Source organism: Chlamydotis macqueenii, chromosome 8 (assembly GCF_036417535.1).
Source record: "Chlamydotis macqueenii isolate bChlMac1 chromosome 8, bChlMac1.mat, whole genome shotgun sequence".
Classification (NCBI taxonomy): Eukaryota; Metazoa; Chordata; class Aves; order Otidiformes; family Otididae; genus Chlamydotis; species Chlamydotis macqueenii.
This window is the reverse complement of record NC_141563.1, coordinates 37,714,235-37,736,337: the sequence shown is the minus strand read 5'-3', so window position 1 is coordinate 37,736,337 and position 22,103 is coordinate 37,714,235.

The window sequence follows — 22,103 nt, the reverse complement described above, 5'->3', positions numbered from 1 at the left end:
TCACTGTCTCAAGATCAAGGCAGAACTTAGCTCCGAGTAGCTTGACTTTTAGTTTGAATACAAGTTAGAAAAACATCATCCGTGTTTTGAAGCCAACTAAAATGTTATTGTTGGTGACAAGGAAAAGAAGTCTTAAACTGTGTTTGAAAATTGCTGACCATCAGTAGCCACTGTATGTTTTGTATCACAGAATCACAGGAGGGTTTGAGTTGAAAGGGACCTTCAAAGCCCACCCAGTCCAACCCCCCTGCCAGGAGCAGGGACATCTCCAACCGGATCAGGTTGCTCAGAGCCCCGGCCAACCTGGCCTGGAATGTTTCCAGGGATGGGGCTTCCACCACCTCTCTGGGCAACCTGGGGCAGTGCTCCACCACCCTCACAGTAAAGAATTTCTTCCTTTTATCTAATCTAAATGTACCCCCTTTCAGTTTAAAACCATTACCCTTTGTCCTATCACTACAGGCCTTTATCAAAAGTCCCTTCTACAGTTTTCTTGTAGCCCTTTAGGTACTGGAACGTCACTTTAAGGTCTCCCCGGAGCCTCCTCTTCTCCAGGCTGAACAGCCCCAGCTCTCCCAGCCCGGCCTCACAGGAGAGCTGCTCCAGCCCTCTCAGCATCTGCGTGGCCTCCTCTGGACCCTCTCCAACAGATCCACATCCTTCTTGTGTTGGGGGCTCCAGAACTGGACACAGTACTCCAGGTGGGGTCTCACCAGGGCAGAGTAGAGGGGGAGAATCACCTCCCTCGACCTGCTGGCCACGCTCCTCTTGATGCAGCCCAGGATGCGGTTGGCCTTCTGGGCCGCAGGGGTGCATTGCCGGCTCATGTTGAGCTTCTCGTCCACCAGCACTCCCAAGTTCTTCTCAGGTGTCTCCCAATCCATTCTCCATCCAGCCTGTATGTGTACTTGGGATTGCCCTGACCCACGTGCAGAACCTTGCTCTTGGCCTTGCTGAGCTTCATGAGGTTCTCACAGGCCCACCTCTCCAGCCTGTCAAGGTCCCTCTGGATGGCATCTCTTCCCTCCAGCATGTCTATGGCACCACACAGCTTGGTGTCATCGGCGAACTTGCTGAGGGTGCACTCTATCCCACTGTCCATGTCGCCAACAAAGATGTTGAACAGGGCTGGTCCTAATACGGACCCCTGAGGAACTCCAGGGATCTGCAGGTATCTGCATTTAGAATCAATTTATAGAACATAACTATGGATTCAGCTAACTCCTGGTCCAAATTAGAATTTGTCCTGAGAACAAGACCTTGGCCCTTTAAGGGATGACAGGAAAAGTAACTTCATGTGTTTTTAAAATAACTTTGTGTAACTCATTCTTTAATCTACCAATTTCCATTTTCATAAAAGTATTTTCTCCACAGTTATTAAACATCTTTAAAATATAATTTAAAAAATGTAATAACCTTTGTCATCTGTTCTACAGCTTGCCTTCAGCCAGTGCACTACTTGTGAATACAGAATTTCAAATTAAATTTACTAATCTCATGGAGAAAGGACACTTTAGAAAATACTGCATTCACAGTTTATACTGCCACAGCAAGCTAAGAACAACTAATTCTATCAAGGAACAAAATAAATTATACATTCTCTCTCCTGGTTGAGCTAAAATATTTCACAAAACTATTGAAAAGCTTCTCATGTAAAACCAAAGGAAAATACCAATTAACCACCGAGTCTCTGGCTGCAAACGAAGCGAGGCTGGCTGTGAGTTTTTCGCTCTCAAGGTAACGGGGCAGAGGCTAATTATTTCTTGGCAGGTGGAGCCTGTCATGAGGCAATCAAGAGGGATGAGGGCTCTTCCACATCTCAGTGGACGCTGCGGACGCGGGGTGCCGTGCCCGTCCCCTCAGGCACAGCCGCGCACAAGCATGGCGGGGTCCCGGCCAAGCGGTGGGAGCGGCTGCAAGGGCTGCCCAGCGCAGAAGGCTGTTTGTGCACCCAAATCTCCTCTGCTTCCAATACACAGCGCTTGTTCACGCATTACAGGTAAATTAAGGGGCTTTCTGCTGAGGGATGGCTACATGCAAACACACGGACGTTAACAAAGTGTACGTGCGTCTATGTAGATGTGCTCTTTGCATGTTGCAGACTGACAAAATGTGCATTTGCCACAAGCAGCTGTGATTTAAAGACAATACCGTTTGAATATGCTGCGATCAAAGGGACAAATGCCCTCATTTGGGTCTTGAATAATTCCAGTGACTCTGAAGTCGAGGGGTCAAACCACAGAAGCTAAACTCTTCTGTAATGTCCGTTCTCTTGATTTCTTTTCCTGCCATATAAACTTGCAGCTATCTCAAATGTAGAGACATGCATGAGCCCGCCAGCACGCCCTCCTCCCTGCAGGTCCCCTTGGCGCGTTTCTGGATGTCCGAGGCCAGCTGGACCGTGGCAGCCGCATCGCCGCCAACCCTTCCCCTGGATCCGGGACCAGCCGGCGCTCCTGGGGACTGTGTTCTTCATTAGTCTGACATATGGTTCCTGTCAAGGTCAAAGAGTTTTCCCAGGGACATCTCCAAATCTCTCTGTAGCATCAGGAAAGTCCCCAAATGTTAGGGAGCAGTTGGTCCAAGAGACTATGGCTGCTGGCATGGTGGCGTGTGTGAGGTCTGGTGGTGGCTGGGGTAGGAAAGAGGTGAAAGCCCAATTCTTGATGAGTGAGTGGTGACTAGAATCCTTAAAAATTCATTCCTGGCTATAAAAGGTTCCAGAAAGAAAATGAGTTCAAGACAGTGACACCTTCCTTCCCCCTTGCTCTCTTCTCTGTGGGCAGAGGTTGCTTTGACTTTTCAAGCTAACGCTCACACCTTGTGTGGGCTGCCGATCCGGAGTGCCCAGCTTGGACTCTTCTCCCCAAACCCACACTCCCAAAATCAGAGTTTTTGGTGGATTTTCACCTAAAAAAACTGGGGTTGTGCTTTGAGTTCCAGCCAAATACACTCAGGAATACACTGGAGAAATTCATTTTTGCTACAAGGCCATTTACAAAAATCCAAATCGTATGTGCACATTTTGTCCAAGTAATAAGGGAAAAAATAAAAGCTCCCGCTGCAAGAAGCCATTTACAGGAATGAAGTCAGAATATATAACCAGCAACGCCAGCCATTCCTGTACAGTTCTAACAACTCCGCTTTGACATGGCTGTCTCTGTCCACGCTCTGAGCAAATCGCATGGAAACCAGACAGAAATAAACGGGGAGGAATCCGCACGCTGGAAGCAGCGCGCTTTGATATGTCTTCCTAGTCAAGCTCTGCCTGTCTGGCCTCTGGAGCTGGGCTGACCTTTATTTAATTGGGACAAGGCTGGGAGCATCACTAGAGAGCATCAGGCTCCTGCGTCCGCTCCACCACCCGCTCGTGAGGAGCGGACTGTCCGCAGGGTACATCCGCGGTTTACCACGGCGGCTGCCCGCTCCCGGCAGGGCTCTGGCTGGTGCTTCAGCGGAAGGTGAAACAAAACCCTCACACACCTAGCAAACCCAGCAGCGCTGCTCGCTGAGGCGGCGTTTGGAAGTGTGATCTTCAGGCGCTCTGTTTTCCAAGAGAAGATTTGTTAGAGGCAACGTTCTCACTCACAGCCCTGTCCCGCAGCCCCCCTTTGCAGCGAGCCGAGCGAGATGTGTTGTTAATGGAAGCGGGGAGATCGCGCATCGAGCAGGCACTAAACGTACGCGAGTGGCTCCCTGGACGAACACCCTTGTGCTGGCTGTGAGCGCCAGTCCCAGCTGCGTACTGCGGGTGATGCGCGGCAGCGGGTGCACCGGTGCCGATGCTTCGCCCCGCTCGGGCGCAGGAGGAGGTCACCTTTTCCCAATCAGCTCTTTTGTGTTCCCCTGCTGCGGCTGCAGCTCTCACTGAATAGATTGGGGTTTTTTTTGTGTCAGAAAAGGTGCTTGAAAAAATATTCTTTAATGAAATACTTTGGGATATCTAATCAGAATTTTTTTAATGATTCATGTCATAAGTGCAAAGAATTTTGGCTGAAGTAAAAGGTAAGATTTTTTTTAATCATCAACATGCTCATTATTCACTTCCCACTCTAAGCCAAGACAAGAAAAACGGCAGCCTTCTGATGAAAAGAAGAGGATCCATCAGGTCCCACTCACTTTTCATGAACTGAGAACTGATGTCAGTGACTGTCAGATTCAAGTGATTTTCCCCATAAATCTCCTCTTTACTTGCAAAAAGGAATCATTGTTCCCTAACACAGCACAAGCTTTTTGTTCGGGTTTGCTGTGTATAAAATTTAATGAGAACAGGCACAGAACACATCAAGAGCTGAGCGTGTGTCAGTTAGGCAATGTGTGTGTTTGAAAACCTTCTCCTGTAATTATCTACACTTCCCGTTACCTACTTGAGGCTGATGAAGGGAGGGGGCTCGCTGAAAACAATAGTTTCCCAAAATGCCAGAAGTCCCTGACGGCCGGAACGGTGTGTGGCTGGGGAGAAGAGACAGAAAGGGGCTCGGACGGCTCCACAATCAGGGGTCCCCAAGGCAATAGCGCCGTGGCCATTTTCTCAGTTTCCAGGGCACAGGTTACAGCAGCACCCCTCAAAAAAGTGTTGGCGTCAGTTACAGACAGCAACGCTCTTTTCAGCATGGCTGGCCTTAGTCTTGTAGGGATGACTTTTGACGCCTGCGATCACTTCACAGAAAAACATTCTCTCTTCTCTCCCTATTATTTGTCTCTTTGCCTCAGTCATCTCCAAGGTACCGTTTTCTTCGTGGAACTCAGGTATTTTCTCTCCGGGACACCAAGGGTGTGCTGACGACCTCCAGCCCTGCGCACCGTCCTAGCTGCGGTCACACAAATACTGGGGCTCTCTCATTTTGGAGTGTTTCTGGTCATCCTAATCCTGCATAGATGACAGTAAAGAGCAAAATTAAATGTTCAGGATTAGCTGGCTAACGTTCATACTTGTCTTCTGAAAGGGTAAATGTTAGTTCGATGTTTATAGGTAACTACTGTCATTGTATGGCTGTTTCAGCTTTTGTGATGTGGTGATTCATCACCTTAACTCTTATTTATGAATATTTTTCTCAAAATATCAAGATTCGTCATCTTAAAAGGTGGAAAGCAACCAAAAAGTGAAGACTACAAGCAAAAGGATGTATTGAAGTTTTTAAATGACATCTGAAGCAATTAGAAGTTCATCTAAATCCTTGCTTCTACAAAACCCTTGTCCTAGAAAGTTACTGAAGAAAAAAAAATCCCATTTGTCTGAAAGCTGTTCCTCAAAACCCAGAGGCTTGGCCAGCCCTGGAGACAGAGGTGGTATTGCCTCGTGCACAGTGTCGCAATCCATCCTTTGCAGGAAGGACCATCCAGAAATACATTGCAATTTTTGGCTTTGGCTCTGTTTCTCACATAACACGGTGTCCAAGGGTGGAAGCAGTCAGGATGAACTGTGTGAGTGGAATAAAGCATTTTCTTCCTCATCTCCAATCTGTAGAGCAAACGGTGAATATTTCATCTAGTTTGTGATTGCCTGCCACACTCCAGTAGTTTAGCAGGTAGGTTAATAAAATGTATGAAACGTGACGCAGGTACAATTAAAACATCAAACGTGACCATGGCATAAACCACGTAGAGCCTGAAAGGTGCAGCGGTCATTTCCTTTCTTGCCTCTGACCTCTACACAGACCATTCGGTGTTTGCATTGAAATGACTTCTGAAATCAGTGCCGGTATTGTGCTTTAAGCTCAGTATTGAATTAATAAAAAGAGAAAGAGGTCATGCCCATAATTTGTGTTTGTTGTTAGGGAACTTGCAGGTTGTCAATAGCATTTTAAACGTTTCTTTCCCATCTATTAAGGTGTTTAATTTCATTTTAACCTTAAACAGTTAAGGTTGGTAGTAGCCATCAACACTAAATTAATACTGCTGTTTTGCCAGTCATTAATTGCTACGGCTGAATTGCAGCAGTAGCTCAACCAAATAAAATTCTGATTTTAACCTCTCCCAGGTAGCGTATCTGGAGCAGTGGGTTGTGAAGCTGCGTGAAGTTGTCTGCAATTAGAACAGAGTGATCTTTATTAACCAGCCTGCACCGTGCAAAGTGCAGCCGGTGTCGTCCTCAGGTCTCTGATTTACTGCACTTCATTTCCCGAAGCGTGGACATCACAGCAAAGGTAATTTCCCGTAACAAGGGCAGAGCGTGAGTACAATAAAGCCCGGATAGTAAATAATTACAACCTCTTTGAGACACTTTTGTGCAATGACATTTTATCGATGTTTCCTCCTGATCACTCTCCGTTGAGTACAAGAAAAATAAAATGGGCTACCAAACGCCTAGGAAACCATTTCAGAGAGATTATCCGAACATGGCCACGTTCCTACATTTGACAGGTTGGTGAATGTGTGAGGGATTGCTGCTTCCAAAGGGAAGGCATCGCAGTAAATGATGCAAATTGGCAGGATTACAGAATATAATGAATCCAAAGAAGATTTTAAAATATAATTGGAAAGGGTGTCAAAGAAAAAAAATGGTTAGTCTGTTTTAGCTGTGACTGGGACTTGAGCTTACATCCGATTACAAAATTTACCCATGCCAGAGAAAAGACGAAATGTATTGCCGACTTGCGAGCACTATTACTGAACAATAAACTGTGTGGAGGGGTGATGGCGGGATTGTTGTCGTGGGTTTTTAATTGTTCTTTAATTCCTAAGGGAAGAGAAAATCTGTTTCTTAGAAAACCTTTCCCTTCTGCATGTCCTTATGCTAAGGAGGCTGTGTGATGTGAAGTAAGATTACGGAAAGCGAATTCACCGTTTCAGACCGCTGCGTCGCTCGTCTGCAGCAATAACCGCCGCCGAGCACCGCGGTGTGCCGGGCCCAGCCCTCGCCGGGGCAGCGTGGGACGGGGCGGGGACACGGCGGTGTGAGCCTGGCACTGCGACCAGGGAGTAACACGGCATCTTTTCCTTTGGTAGGGACATAGACCTTTTGGTATGGATATAGAGAAAGTAAGGATGCAGGCGGCTTCAGAAATCATCACATCAAGTGATGTTGTGTTGCAGAACTTGGCCAGTGTATTTGTTGCCGATGACAGGCAGACCCCGCGCCAGCTGGCAAAGCTCCTCGTCCACTCAGACCCCGGAGATGCAGACAAACCTGGCTTCCGAGACCACCTTCACCGAGGAAAGAGACCCCGCATCTGTTCGTTTGAAAGGATGAGAGAAAAATCATTTTCCTGTAACGAGGAGACATGGCAGGGGGTGACGAAACGGAAATGCTGAAGGCACTTACACAACAAAATGAAAATGAAGGTTAAAATATCTGTCTTGGAGAGTCGTGTACCGAATCACTCAGGTGCTTGCGGTGTGCGTTGCTTCTTGCAGCACAAAAGCATTTTAACTGACTAACACGCTCCAGTGACTTTTTAAAACTCCTTGTTCTTTGGCTCAGGCCAGTTCTGTGATCTTGTCAGAAAAGATGTAACAAATAGGCACGTTTTTACAGACAGCACTATCACAGAAGGCGCTGGGCTAGGGTAGAGAAACTGCAAATAAGGCTCAACCGACGCCTGCTGACAGCAGCGGTTCCTTGAGACACAGACTCAGGTGCCTGGCTCAGCATTTTCCCGAGCTCTGCCCCGGCACTGGGCGCTGGAATGGCATCAGGTCAGGTTGGATTCGAACCCAGCGCTCGTTGCTATCTGCCTTCGCTCTCCTTCCCGCACAGCAGCAGCGCTGAATATGCTAAACCAGGCTTAAACGTGCTGTGTGTGCACGGGACAGCGAGCAGCAGATGCCCATTGGTAATGGCAACGGCGCTGTAGACACTGTGTTGGAAATGTTTCTGAAGTTGCTGAAGAAGCAGAAAAAGGTCTGTTTGTTATTTGAATGAGTTTTACCTTTTTATCTAAATTTTTGAGAGAGGAGTCTCTCAAAAATGCCAGGAGCCTCAACAGCACCATAAATAGCTTCCTGAATCAAATGTAAATTAAGCTTCCTGCTACATTTCTGTAATAAAACGAAGGTAAAAACCATAATAACAATGGGATAAATGGGATAAATTATACAGCCCCACCATTTTCCCTGCATCGCTATTAGCGTAACACTAGACTGATGTTGTACCTATTTTTGTTTTCGCTACCGGAGCAGTCCTCGTCATGGAGAGAAGGCGTACAAATTTCAATATCTAACACATTTTGTGAAATATATGGAGTGCTGCACTAATCTGACCTTTTCAGAATCTGTCATTTCAATTGGCTGGTCACCCCCGTCCTCTGCAACAGGTTAGGCTCCCCTTTCAATGGGAAGAGGAGGAGTGCAATGGTCAACCATTCAAAATACTGAATATTAAAAAGGTCAACAGAGTATGGCATGGCAAGGGGAAAATGAGACAACGCAACCCCAGATAGCTCATTGCAGCGACAAAAACTGCAGCAAGAAGAGAAAATGTCACAACACGAATCTATTTCCAGGAAGGGGACAGGGGCATGGTGTGGAATGAACCTGTCCCTGCTGCACTCTGCAGAGCGCACAAAACCCTCCGGAAAATGAAGTTGCGGGTGCACTAGTCAAAGGTATTTCTTCAGGAGCAAATTGTATTTGTGCCAATTATGCTGTTAAACGGCCACAGAAACATGGCAAACGTGTAAATTCTGTATTAGTCTGTATTTCCTTTCCTCCATGTGTTCGCTGTCCTGGGAACGTCTCTTTCCTAACGAGATGAGTTCAACAGATGAGTTTAACAGCTTGTCCTTCTCCTCTTTGCAGCCATAGGAGTGAAAATTTAAAAAGATAATAAAAAACCAAAATCTTTTTAAAAATCTAGTTTTAAGGGGAGAAAGAACAACTCTGAATGCTTGTAAAACGTAAAATGTTTACCCCAAATAAAGCATAAGTTTTTGCTTTCTGAGCCATTCCTGCCTGGGGCACAGCGGGCACAGGCACGAGAGCCCGCTTGCCCTGCGTCGCACAGAACAGCGCCTGGTCCGAGTACGGCAGCGCTGGAGGCACCTCCTTCGCTGGAGGATGCAGGACTCTCCAGTTTAACACCTTACTTGTTTGTTTTCATTTTTTTCTGTATTGATATTCACCAGCTCTGCCTTTTCCATTTAAAACATCTGAGAACCCAAACGGTATTTAGAGAAGTTCCCTTGTAAAATTGGCTGGGCTGGCTGTAACTGCACAAACGCCAGTTCATGCGTTTCCAGTGTTGTGAAGAAGAACTTTGGTAACGATTTCTTTTGCCTTGCAGCAATACCTAAGCCAGTATTTGAAAAACATCGATCTGACGTACCTGACTTGAGGCTCCCTAGTTTGCAAACGCCAGCCGGTGGCTACGAGGAATTGCTATTTTAAGAAGTTCAAACCCCAGAATTAACACAAACAAGCTTCAGCTGGAAACGGGATTTCCTCCCACCTGGAGCAGGAAGAATGAACTCACGGGAACCCTGTCGGGCAATAAAAGTGCTTTTCTTTCGCATCCTCGGAGAAAGAAACAGCATCACAGAGAAGTTAAAAGATGTCCCAGCCGGGCGCTTTTATGACAACCTGAAGGGATTGCGGTGCCGGGCTGCGACAGACCCGGCATTTCTTGCAGAGCACTTTAAGCTCGGCCGCTTATGTTTTCACTGGGGCAGCTCCAGCTAGCAGTCACTCCTGAGGGAGGTCGTGTCTCGTCGTCGTTTGCATGCACAGCTCCTACTGTCGTCAGAGAGGTCCGAGTAAAATGGATTGAGCATAAAGCCCCAAATCTGGCCTGGCTGCCCAGCAAACTGGCATACGCACAGCTCAGCTCACGCTTCTGATCAAGTGCCATATGCTGCAGCCTTTTAAAAAAAAAACCCAGCAAAACAGCCCAGCGACAAAAGATGCCTCTCTGCTCCCAGCTCTGGAAGCAAACCTGCCCGCGCGTGCCCGGCACAGGAGCCAAGCGCAGAGCGAGAGGAGGGCGACAGCAGCATCACTTGGCTAATCCACTCTTTGTGCTCACAGGGCATTTTTGCAAATGGTAAGATCAAAATCACCAGTGGAAGAGCTCCTAAAGCATCTCAGCTCTCCAAAGCCAGGCTTATCTGACACTGCGACAAGGCCGTTGGCGGTGGCAGCGGTGCAAATCCTGGGAAGTTTGCGCCAGACGTCAGGATGGAGCAGAGAAAGGGATTTCCTGAAGCAAAAGCAAGGGGACATTGTGTTGGGAAATGTGAATAAAGCAGTTTTATAGAGATTTGGGATTTAAAATTATTCAGAAAAGGTGCAATAAAGATAAAATGTGTGTGTGTGCACCCTGTGGAGTTAAACCCGCTGTTGAGCCGAGGGGCTGGACGCAGTCCCTGGTTCACTGCCGCGTCGCTGGGGAGAGGCAGGTCCCACTTTCCTCGAGCGAGAGCGGGCAATTAGCGCTAATTCTGGGTGAGCGCGCCTGTGGAAATGAAAGGCAGTAATTGTGCTTCAGGGTACGGCTGAACGGTGTCCTCTGCCATCATTAGCAGGGGGCCAGAATTGTTCTCAAGCCTCTCATCCCCTTGCCAGTTTGGGTGTCACAGATACTGGATCTGAAGTGCTCTTGGTCGCAGCTTTAAACCAGTAAAACTGCGATGGGGTGGTTAGAGAAAGCCAACATCAGATCTGGAACAGCCCGTGCCTGCCCGCACTTGTGTGAAAAATATTTCAGAGCGGACACACACGTCCTCCCTGCTCGGGATGCAGAGCAACGCAGCATCAGGGGAGGGAGGCCAGCGCCAACCGTGCCGCGGGGTAAGTGCTGTGGGGTGGTTCAGGAATAACATTCTCAGCAAGCGCTGCTGAGTGCAGCAATGCTAATCCCTCCTGTGGTTCCAGCCTACGTTACAGCAGTTGAGGTGCTTTTATACGAAATGCACTCACCAGGGACTACGGGTTCTCCAGCACGGCCTCGTCAGTACTGTAAAGTCCCCAAAGCATTGAAATAACGGCTGAAAAAGGCGCTGGGCTCACCGCCTGCTGATGGCCCTCTCCCCAGAGCCATGCCCACCTAAGTCTCTCTGGTCTATTTAGGGTTTTATGGGACATGACCGACACTTCAGGGTCCATTAGCAGACTAATGTTCAGACAACGCACATCCCCGCTCCCTCCCGGGCTGCGAGGAGCCCTCCCGGCGAGGCAGCGCCGGCCGGGGAGGTAACGGCGCGGGCGTTTCTGGAACGCAGTCGTGGGAACAGAAAACAGAGCTGACCTGCCCTCTCCCCTCGCCTGTAACACAGCCTGCTGCCCCACTCCGTCTGCGATGCCTCGTTGTGCTGTGACAGTGTTTCAGCCATTTATTTCTCACGGAGCCTCTGCCATTCCAGGTGCTCCTCCATGCCTTTTCAATCCCGTTTTCCAGACGCGGGGCTAACGTTAAACAAGTAGTGTTATTTTAAAAACATCCTGCCGCTAAACGACTCATCCTTCATTTCCTGTCAGAATAATTTTAATAGTTTTTTCTCCATGATAAATGTTGTGTGCTGGGTTATTTTTCCTCTCCCTTTTCAAATAAGATAATTCTGGTTGCTTTTTAATTTTTCCTGCTTTGAAAGTCCCATGTCACAGGCACCACTCAGCTCCCCTGGAAAGATGCTATCAGTTCAAGTAGCTCTGAGCAACTGGAGGAGAACAGGAAAAGCCGCAGGGAGGGATGATGTCTGGGAGGAGCGAGCCAGGCGGTTGGCAGAGCTGGGGGCTGCCCAGCTGGGGCTGCAGGAGCGCGGCCGGGGCTCCTGGTCCGGCACGGCCCCTTGGCACGAGGGAACTGGCTGTCCTGGGGGGAACCATCTCCCTGGCCTGCTAGCTAGTTATGAGAGTAATCCGAGCTCTTCACAACCCACAACCCGCTTCATTTTAAAGTCAAATTCCCAGCAAGTGTAGCAGCAGCAGGAGGTGCTCATCACCTCCGAAGGATGCGGCTGCAGGAGCTTCGACTTAGGAATCCGGTTTGGAAAGGGTCACCTGGGTTGTAGTGCTGACTCTTATCTTTAGCTATCGACAAACAACTCCTTTAACTGTTAGAGTCTCGTACTGTTTCACGAAGATAAGCGTCGTTAACAGAGACACCGGGTAGCAGGGGAAGCGTCAGCTGGCAGCACTGCGGCCGTACCCGGCGCTGGTGGTGCCGGATGGTTCCCCTTCTCCATCCTCCTCTTCCTTGATTCTCTCCGTACACAACCTGAGCACGTGCACCCTCCTCGCATTTTGGGTGATTCCCACAGAACTGCTGATGGCGGTGGAGGCCACAGTATTTTGCAGAGTCTTCATTGTCTTTTCAAAAAGCAGGATGACTATCACAAATCTTTTACAAGGTGGGTCTAATCCAAAGCCAAAACAAAAAGAGGGGAAAGGAGAGGGGAGGCTTCCTAGCCCCTTGAGAAGCCTTCACATCAGGCCTTTCTAAACCGTTACCCGGCTTCTCTGCTGGATATTAATTAATGCAGCTTGGAAATCAAGAATTTCGTTCTCAGTCATATTCGAGCTTTATTCTCAGTATAGCTGAACGGCACATTACTCATTTGCTCTGATCACAGTGGGGTTGGGATCTTTGGTATGCAAGTGACAATACTAATTGCCTGGCATGTGGTCTTCTGAAGAACAGAAGTTAGGAAGAATGATTCCACACCCCAAGTCATTAGGAGGACAGTGCAATTAATTATCTGTCTGTTATTATTACTAATGGCACAGTAATGGACTCCACACTAACAATAAATATCTGTTCATGAGCTCAGTGTTTTACTCAACAGCCCTTGTAACTGGAAGGTGAAGGTTTGTGCCGTGCTCAGCCGCTCGCGGGGAGCTGCTCGGTGCGCCGCCTCGGCAGCAAAGCCTTTCCTTCGCAGGCGTGACGCTTGCAGCGCTGTGCGTCGGTGTCGGGCCGCGCGGTGTGGGTTTTGGCCATCGCTGTGTGCCCAAGCCGTGGGAGGACAGGGAGGTAAGGCAGCCTCAGCACAGGCTGGGGTGGGGGGAGCCAGGACCTGCTTGGACACCCACATACCGGTAGGGAGAGACCCCGCCCAGCTTCTGCCTCAGTGTCTCCAGGAACAAGACTCAGGGAATAAATTTCTCCGTAAATGTAGATACTAGATCTCCCTTGAAACCCAGAGCGTCGCTGACTGACCGTCCCTTGGCAATGGCACTTGCAGCTGATCCACCCTGGAAGCGCTGGTCACCGCCGGCCGCAGCGCTGCTGCGGGAACGCCCTCCGTCACCGGAGGGCTCCGGGCAGGTGAGCTGTCACTGCAGCGGAGATGGCGCAACTCATCGCTCCGGCGCTCCTCCTCCCCTACCCTGAGAGTCTTTTCCTACTCGGAAGGATGCGTATGGAGATTGGGAGGGTGCAGCGCTCGTGTTGTGAGCACAGCGGCTCCTCAAAAACAGATCATAAATCAGGAGTCACTTCTGGAGGGCGGCACAGCGTGCCTTTTCCCTCCTGGGCTAGCTGAAGCTTGTGTGAACAAGCTCCCCACACCAGGCTTTTGTGGTGTTTTTTTTTAAAGTCGAACTTCTTGCTCTTAGCACAGCGGTGTTGATACGTAGGGATGACATGAGCCTTTCAGAAAAATCATCTCAGGAAAAGCGCTGCCTCAGACACAACGAAACCAAAGGCTGTGCTAAATCCCGTGTGCCGTGCCGGCTTCGGGCGCTGCACTGCTGCGCAGCTGGCCGGCAGAGCCCAGATTTTCAAGCCCATCTGTGAAAAAGCTCTTCTGTGATGACACTGAACCTGACCGCTGCCTGAGCCACCTGAAAACAACAGGGCATGGAGCTGGCTTTGTTCTGGGCTTTTTGCACCGGGCTTGGTTTTCCCTGGGGCACTGGAGGAGGGGGGCTGCCCCGTGCTCCAGGTGACCGCACGAAGCAAAGAGGGGGCTCTGACCCCAACAGGGGAGCTAAACATGCAGACTTTATATGGTGGGTGCTGATGGCTGGTTTTGGTTAGACTGGGAGCCGTTCAAGGCCAGGACATGCAGCTCTCATCTTCCCGACAAACCCTTAGAGCCCGGGACAGACTGCCGCAGAGAGCTGCACATCGCCTTTCCCATCGACGCTGTTTGCAGGGCATTTAGACTCCAGGTCCTCGTGCAGCCCCAAATCTCACCCACGGCTTCGCACCCCTGCGCTCAAAAGGAGACGGGGAAGGAGCGAACTACTGCTGAAGTCAGGGGAAAAGGGTTAGGTCTGTTTTAGTTCCACTGGCTGTTTGGCAAGAAATTAATTTCTCTGCCTTCTGACATTTAGAAGTGTTTAACGTTAAAAAAAACCTCTGCTGCTGAGCTGTCACCAGGGCTCCCAGCCCATGCCCAGGGAGTGGGAGCCCGTCCCCCACTGGGAGCACTGATGAAGAGCAGATCACTGGATTCAGAACCTCTGTCCCGATCCCAGAGGGAATCTGCTCTGGGAAAACAATACAGAGAGACATTTCAGCACTCTATCCTTTTATTTCCAGTCGCAGGTGTTCCCAGACAGCTCTGGTGGCACTGTGGAATGCAAAGCCATGTATTAATGACAGGGAAATCTGCGCCCTTGAATATATCCCAAAGCAAGGCTGAAGTTATTGAGGCAGGGTCATTACTATCCGCTCTATTAGCAGGACCTGGGAAACAGATATTTTAACTTTAATTGAATTTCATATAAATTGCAACCTGGCCTTTAACAGAGAGGCTTCATTTTAATTTATCAGAGACCCAGGCATTTGCTTCAGGCTCCCCGATTCATTCTGCGGTGTTGTTGAAGACATTTTACCCCAATTGCATTCTGGCATCAAATGCAGAAACCTCCACTAGAAAATGGGCGCAGTTTTGCTTTGGTGTTTGCTAATTTACATGTAACAGGGACTGAACGTCTGACATTTTGTGCCTGAAGTAATTCAAATTGTCCAGCAGCTAAGCTGGTGAAATTGGCTGTTCAGCGCTAAGCTGAAGCGATGCCCCGGTGACTGCGCGCGATGCTTCCCTGGGGACCAAGGGCCAGACCTTGCTGCAGTGGCCCCAGATCCTCTCCCTTGGGGGGGTTTCCTGCAGGGTTCCTGCTGGGGAGGAACGAGGCGACGGTGGAGATCGCCCTGTTCTCCTCCATTTCCGTGGCACGCTCCCCGTGCCCGAGCGCCGACGCGAACCTTGGGAGATTTAGACAGCCAGTCTCCAGCACACCGAACCCTCGTCCTGGATGAGCACACTCGTCACTCCTAAATTCCTGGGTTTGCAGGAGGGGGATTCAGACGGGTCTGAGAAGAAACGGGTCAAGTGCCGAGGAAATCTGCCGCTGTCACCTGCTGTCTCGCAGCGAGCTCTTAGACCATTTTATTTGGGAAAAACATATCAGAGCAAAGAATAGTAAAGGTGTGTTCGTGCCTCTGTACGACCATGTCCAGGTCAGCACCCCAAATCGCTTTCACGTGCCTGTTTATTAACCATGCTGAAAGCAAGAGCAGGAGCATCCCTGCCTCCGGCCGGCGGTACCCGGCTCCTGGAGCCGGGGCGAATCCTCACCGCGCACCAACACCAGCTTCCTGGGCTCCTCTACCGCAGGTCAACAGGAACGTTCAGAGGAGAGAGGCATGATTCGAACCAAAATGGCACGTGGAGTCATAGGAGCCAGCCATGCATTTTTAATACATGTATCAAATTATGCCATAGCAAAGCAAGTTAACATTTTAAACATAGTGGAACTGTTTTTAACTTGTTTGTTTAGAAAACAAATATCTATTTCATATTGCACTACATTGTCGAATTATTTATTTACAGCTCAAAATACCTGTGTTATTTGTGCTAGCTGCCATTACAAATACCGAATTAATGTTCATTTATTTCCCCACTTATGTTGTGGAGATTGTATTATGGCTTTATCAATTGGCTCTCTTTTTTTCAAAGAAACTTATTTCAATCCAATTTCTGATGTCATGTCACAGACAAATGAAAGCGAAGGCCCTCCATATTGTATGTGAAATCTGTAATACCGTGGCTCTAGAGTAATGCCTTAAACAATCAGGCTAAATATGTCAAGGGACTTTTTAATACGCTGCGCTGATGAAGCAAGAGTATTAAATTTATTCAACCATGAAGAAGGCTTTGATTATCATACACCTCAGCTGTGCTGCTATGTGTTGACCACAAGAAAAAAAAAAACAAGAGAAAATGAGATGTGATTAGTTCCTGATGGGTTGAAATTCCTTTAATAAGCGTAACATGGAGGGAATTCGTATTGAGAGCTTCCATCAAGAACACTTCTTTTTCATATCTACTCCACAGCACCATGAATCAGTGTCTCCAAAGTGCGATAATATTCTTATCAATACCTGAATGAAAACATATGGGATGGTGCAATTATTGCTATTTATTGTGTGCTCAGCTCGGTGAGACGCGCATTGTGTACACCTCCGAAGTGCTGTAAATACCCCTGCTGCTTTTGGCTCTTGAAAACAGAAGCTATGGTTGCTTTGTGCCATTTTTTTGTCAGTAGATTTGACTGTGCAGATTTGGAAAATTGATTAAGTTACAGGATTTTAAAAATTATTTTTGAGCTCAAGCTTAACAAAAGCTTACTTTTAAGACCTTGGAAAAAAAAAAAAAAAAGCTGTAGTGCATTTGAGTGGGACATGATTATAATATGCATAAGCCATTGTTAGTAGGTGGAAAAATTATGAGGATATTTAAAAGGCTAATAATTAGTCCTCTGGCTTCGGCGGCACTGCAGCACTCATTTTCCTGTTTCTAGGCAGGTGCTGGATTTGCAGAGCGACAGTGGTGGATCTGAATTATTGTTAAGGAAGGCTCTCGTGCTCGCGTGCACAGTGCCGACGTTTACAACTGAATTACTACAACTCCATGTTTGGCTTCTCTGCTGCCCCGCAGTAATTTCACACGTGCTTGCTGTGAGCACCTGTTGGTGAGGAAGCACAGAGATCCCACAGAATTCACAAAAAAGTGTGAAATGGAGTTTAAAATGTTGAGTGTTGTTACCTTGTGTGCATTGCAGAGGTAAAAGGGGTACGATCGCAGTGGAAACGTGAAGCCAGAGGAGAAAATGCGATCTATGTTTTGGGGCACCGTTCCGAGGCCCAGCTGCCCCCACCACCCTGCTCTGCCCGGACCCCGGCAGCGGCGCAGGGCACAGCGGCCGCTCTGCCTCACGGCCCTGGCACATCGGGGGACGCTGGGCTCTGTGGAACCTGCTCGGATCCAACGGCAGCACCGATGACGGACCTCAGAAAGGTCTGCAGAGGTGGCGGGGTCTTACCGCCCCGGGGCTGAACGCAACTGCAAAGGGCTGCAAGCCCTCGGCTGAGGCCGTGTGTCTGCAAAAACGTGTTGAATTTTAAGTTGATTTTAAATTTCTGACTTTAGCTGGAAGTCAGAAAGAGCACTTCAGGCATAAACTGTTGGCTTCACCAGTGGAAAGTGTCTTGACCCTGCCTGGCAAACCTCCACGGAGGCTCTCCGCCGAGCTGGGCGGTGCACAGAGCCCCGGGTCAGACTCGGGACAGCGAAACAGGGGGTCCTGGCCGTGGGACCCCTCCTGCGCCGGCGGAGCAGCACTGCCACGGCACCCGGGGCTCACCGCTTGTGACCCGGCCAAAAGGGCGTTCCCGGGGGATTCAGTGCTCTGGGCAACACGTGTGGTCAGTACGGGAAGGGGTTTTGCTGTCTTACATTAAAATGTGGAAGTTTAGCCAGGTGGTGATGGATTTTATGCAAATCATTAACGTCGAGCTGGCTGCTCTCTGAATCCCATGTGTGACAGATGAGAGAGCCTGGGAATTTTTGTATTTTAATGGCACTTGTGCTGAAGATGATAAATGCAGTCTTCATCTAGCAACTCCAAGGTTCACGTTTTTTTACTTTAAGAGGGACATGCATATGGTTAAAAACACTTGCGACATTAATAATACTTCCTTGCAAGAAAGATTGATATACGCAGCACAAATACTCATGCAGCATACATAGTTTCTGGTAGACGAGTAGTATTGCTCTTGCCTTCAGTATTTGGGCAGAAGATTGACGTCCAAGTGAGGCTTTTTTTCCTTTTTCTTCTCAGAGGGGTGCTCCAAAGCTATGGTTTCATTGCACCTTGCTGATGGCCGCACAGACACCACGTAGCCCTGTTTCGGGGAAGGCCAGCCTGTGAGCGTTGTGTCACGGTTTCAGGGGGTGAAGTCGTGGCACAAGCCGCTCTTTGCAGCACTTGAGACAACGAGAAATCCGGAGGGGCTGGGCGCTCATCAGCGTCAGGCCCACCTCCAAGTGCGCTCCGCGAAGCAGCAGCGTGGTTCAGCGGGGTGTGGAAGAGGAGCAAGTTTTGCAAGCACGGGCCGTGGGGAGATGCAGGAGCAGAAACTTCTACCCCAGTGCCACGGTGCCCCACCCCACCCCGATCTCCCCCCGGGCGTACGATGCATGCAGGGTAGCCTGTGTGAACGGTCCCGGCACAGGGAAGCATCCCGCTCATGGCAGGGGAGGTTTTCTCCTCTGAACAAGATATTTGGCCTTTAGTACCTCAGAGACTTTTTATCTCTCAATTTCTTCAGTGGGTTTACAGAAATTGCAAGTATAGAGCTGGAAAAGCACAGCGGTACCCAAGGCAAACTTAAATGGAAGCCAAGTCATTACTGAGCAAGTGAAATAAATTCTGAGTATTGGAAGGAAACCGGGAAAAGACAAGACACGCTGAGCACAAGACAGAAAAGTGGCAAAACACACAAAATGAACAAACCTTGGAAGTGCAGCCTTTATGAAAGACTCAGAGGTCTGCGTGCTTTCTGAGTGGAGTGCTGGCTGAAAGAGGGCTGCAGCTGCAAGCAAATAAATGTTTTCCTATTATTGGGTTTCTCCTGTGTCCATGTTAACAAAAATTGCACTAAAAAATACCTGACTTCACTATCAATTTTTATGTCTGGCAGAAACACAGGCAGGGCTCTCAGCTTTGGCCTGGAAGGGCTCGCTGTTCAGTGGGCTCTGAAACATCTCACGGCCCAGTGACTCATTTACCTCATCACTCGGAGGTTGGGTATCGGCCGAAAAAAAGGCATCTCAGATGTTCATAGCTCTGCATGAGGTCTTTCCTCTTTTTCAAATATTCTTTAAGTGAGGAAGAGGGTCATCCTCAGTGACATTATGAACATAAAATCAGGTGCAAAGGAGACGCAAAGTGCAAGCACAGGAGTAGCCATACTGGTTCCCACCAAGCCGCTCTGGCTCGGGACCCACAGAGGAGCCCCAGAGCAGCGCCCACCGTGCCCCCTCGTCGTGAACTCCCCACGCATCAGAGGCCTGTAGCTTCAGGGTCCTCTAGACCTAGGGCTTGTGTCTTCTTGTCAAACGCATCTAATTTCTTTTCCCTGAATTGTTTAGTTGCTCTGGAGGTCCCACAGCCTGTTGGCACGCTCCATGCTCTGTGGCTTTGAGTTCTACCGTTTGCCTCTGATCGCATTGCCCTCTCTCCTGTTGAAATTCAAATGAAACAAATGTATTTTTAAGTCTGTTCTAATTTAATTCAGATTTTTTCCAACTATATTTAAGAGTTAGTCTTCGTCTTCAGCTTTGTCACGACATAAGAAGAGGCACATCTTCAGAAGAGACGGTTACAGGCATTTCCCTCTTTGAGAATTTTTCAAACGAGCGCTTTTGGCCAACACATTTGCAGATTGGCACATAAAGCTGGATGGCTGTGGTACTGAAGAGATGGACTCTCATCAAGGAGGATGCATCTTTATTTGCTTCACCTTGCAGAATCCTGGTGGGGGGCTTGCACTTCATTGGGAGCTCTTCCCTTGGGCGGAGGTAAAGTAGATCGTACAAATTGGGAAACAAACTGATGAAAAGAGGACCAGGAGGAAACAGCCTCAAAGTAAAGGCTCAGGGATGGCCGTGGTGCGGCTCTCTATTTCAGTAATTCCTGTCTATGTAGTACAACAGCATGAATTGCTTGACTCATGAGAGTGAGACCGCCATGCTATTTCCTCCCAGTGCGACGGTAATTAAAGCTGGCTGAGGCCGAGACGTCTGTTTTGGAAACCCTTCCCGTGCTTGGGAAGGGTTCACGCAGGCGGGCGCTAGCGGGTGTCCTGCCAGGGCAGCGCGGGAGCCTGCCGAGGGCGGTGGCTGTTCTCCTGAAGTCCCCTTGGAATAAATATTAATAGCGATGTGCCGAGCAGATGCTGGATCCTGTGTCATCTCCAAGGAACCCAGTTAATATTTCAGTAGGATTCAGAAAAAAAGCAGAGATGAAAAAATGACAGATTCACAGTATCATGAAATAATATTTGCTGATTGAGAGGCATGCTGTTTTTTTTTTTAAAAAATACAGGGGACATCATTTGCAACTTGTTCTTGTGAAGAGAGAAGTCCCATGACAGATTTCAAATCTCTGGCACAGCTTTATAACTTTATCAAAGAAAAGCATCAAAGTGAGAGCTCTGTTCTTAAAAAAAAAGGCAGAAAAATAATCAACAGAAATGACAACAAAATATAAGATCAGGATAATCATGTTGTACCATCAAAAAAGTACAGGTTTTGTGCCTCTTATGATGTTTTCTTCGTGGCACTTTGGTCTCAATGGTGCAGTGAAAATAACTCGCTTGTGTTGTGATTGACAGGAAATTTAAGTGCCAGCAAGGAAATAAAAAAATCTTAGCTCACATGTTGTCTACCTTAATGCAATATTGGATCCAACCAGTGTCCTTGTGAGTTAATGGGTAATTGGACCCATATGGCACCCAAAAAAGTGCAAACTTGGGTTTTTGGAGTGAGGAGAAGTTACCTGGGAAACAGTCTGCATTTAGTTACTTATCAATATTCAGTGCTATTGCCAAGACGAGATAAAGGAATAAGATGGAAACTTGAGAGCTTTAGATAAAATAGCCAATAAATGCATCAAGAGAGAATCTAGCTCGGCAGCAGTTTCTCCTGGTATTGAACTTCAATCCTGACCATCATAACAAAAATAAATGTCAACTGTATTTTCTGTAATAGCAGCACTGCATAGCCCATGTATGACCACTATTAATAGCGTTGCCTTCTTAGTCTTTTTTTTTCTCTCTACGTGTTTGCTTAAATAACTTATAAGTATTTATCTTCTCCCCTTTCTTTCTTTTTTTTCTTTTTTTTTTTGTAATCACCTTCCCATCAGTGTATCTCTGAATGAATAGCCAATGAAAGAGCAAGAGCATCTGGGATGCTGCTGGGACTTCGGTGAAAGTGTCTGATACCATAAAGACAGCAAAATTGGAGGATGGGTGGCTCTTCCCGGTTCGAGGGCCAGTGGCTCCAAGAAGGCACCCAAAAACTAAACTGTCTGCTTGGAAACCAATATCCGACCCGAACGCTGCGTGGGGAGCACTGCTAAGCCAGCAAGGATCTAGTTGGTGATAAATCGTTGAGGCTTGCGTGCTGTGGTGTTTTAAATGATAATTTTTAGGTAGCGGTGATCTCTGAAGAGGAATAGCTCGAAGTGCCAGCATGGCTCAGTAACTTCTGGGCCGAGTGCTGGGACGTGGCAGAGGGTCCTCAGTGCCCCCGGGCTTGCTCTGGAGCAAGTGGCAGCGTTGCTGTTGGGATCAGAGCGAGGCAGGGTGGCTGGAAACCCTCGGCTTGCGTAAGACTAGAAGGAGAGGGGACAGGAGTAACGCCAGAGTCGCAGCAATTGCCAGCTAGCCATGAACAAAGAGCCTGGTATGGATTTCTGTGCACGGCTGTGAGACGGCACATTGCAACGGAGAATGTGCATTTCTCCAGATTTCCTATAAAACAACGTTGTGCTTTGGAGAAGCGGAGCCGGATGCTCCTTTCCAGCTGGCCAAATGAGGCTTTGAGGCTGGCTTGCGCGCTGGTCGCGGAGTTAATGATACGCTTCTACGGGATTCTGCGTTCGTGTAGATAGACTTTCAACGAGAGAAAAATAATTGTTTTCCTTGTGTGTGGTTTGATGTGCTGCTTGTGTGTGCTGGCACAAGCCGCTCATTAGTGACAGGCTGTCTGCGACTGAAGTACGGGCAAAAATTCTCTCTGTCTGCTTTATCTGTAAAACAATAAAAAACTTTAATCATAAAAAAGGAAGGGCCAGCAGCCTGTCTTTGTGATACAGGCTTTTCTTTTTTATTAGGTCTGAGACTGAGAATGGCTCTTGTTAAGAAA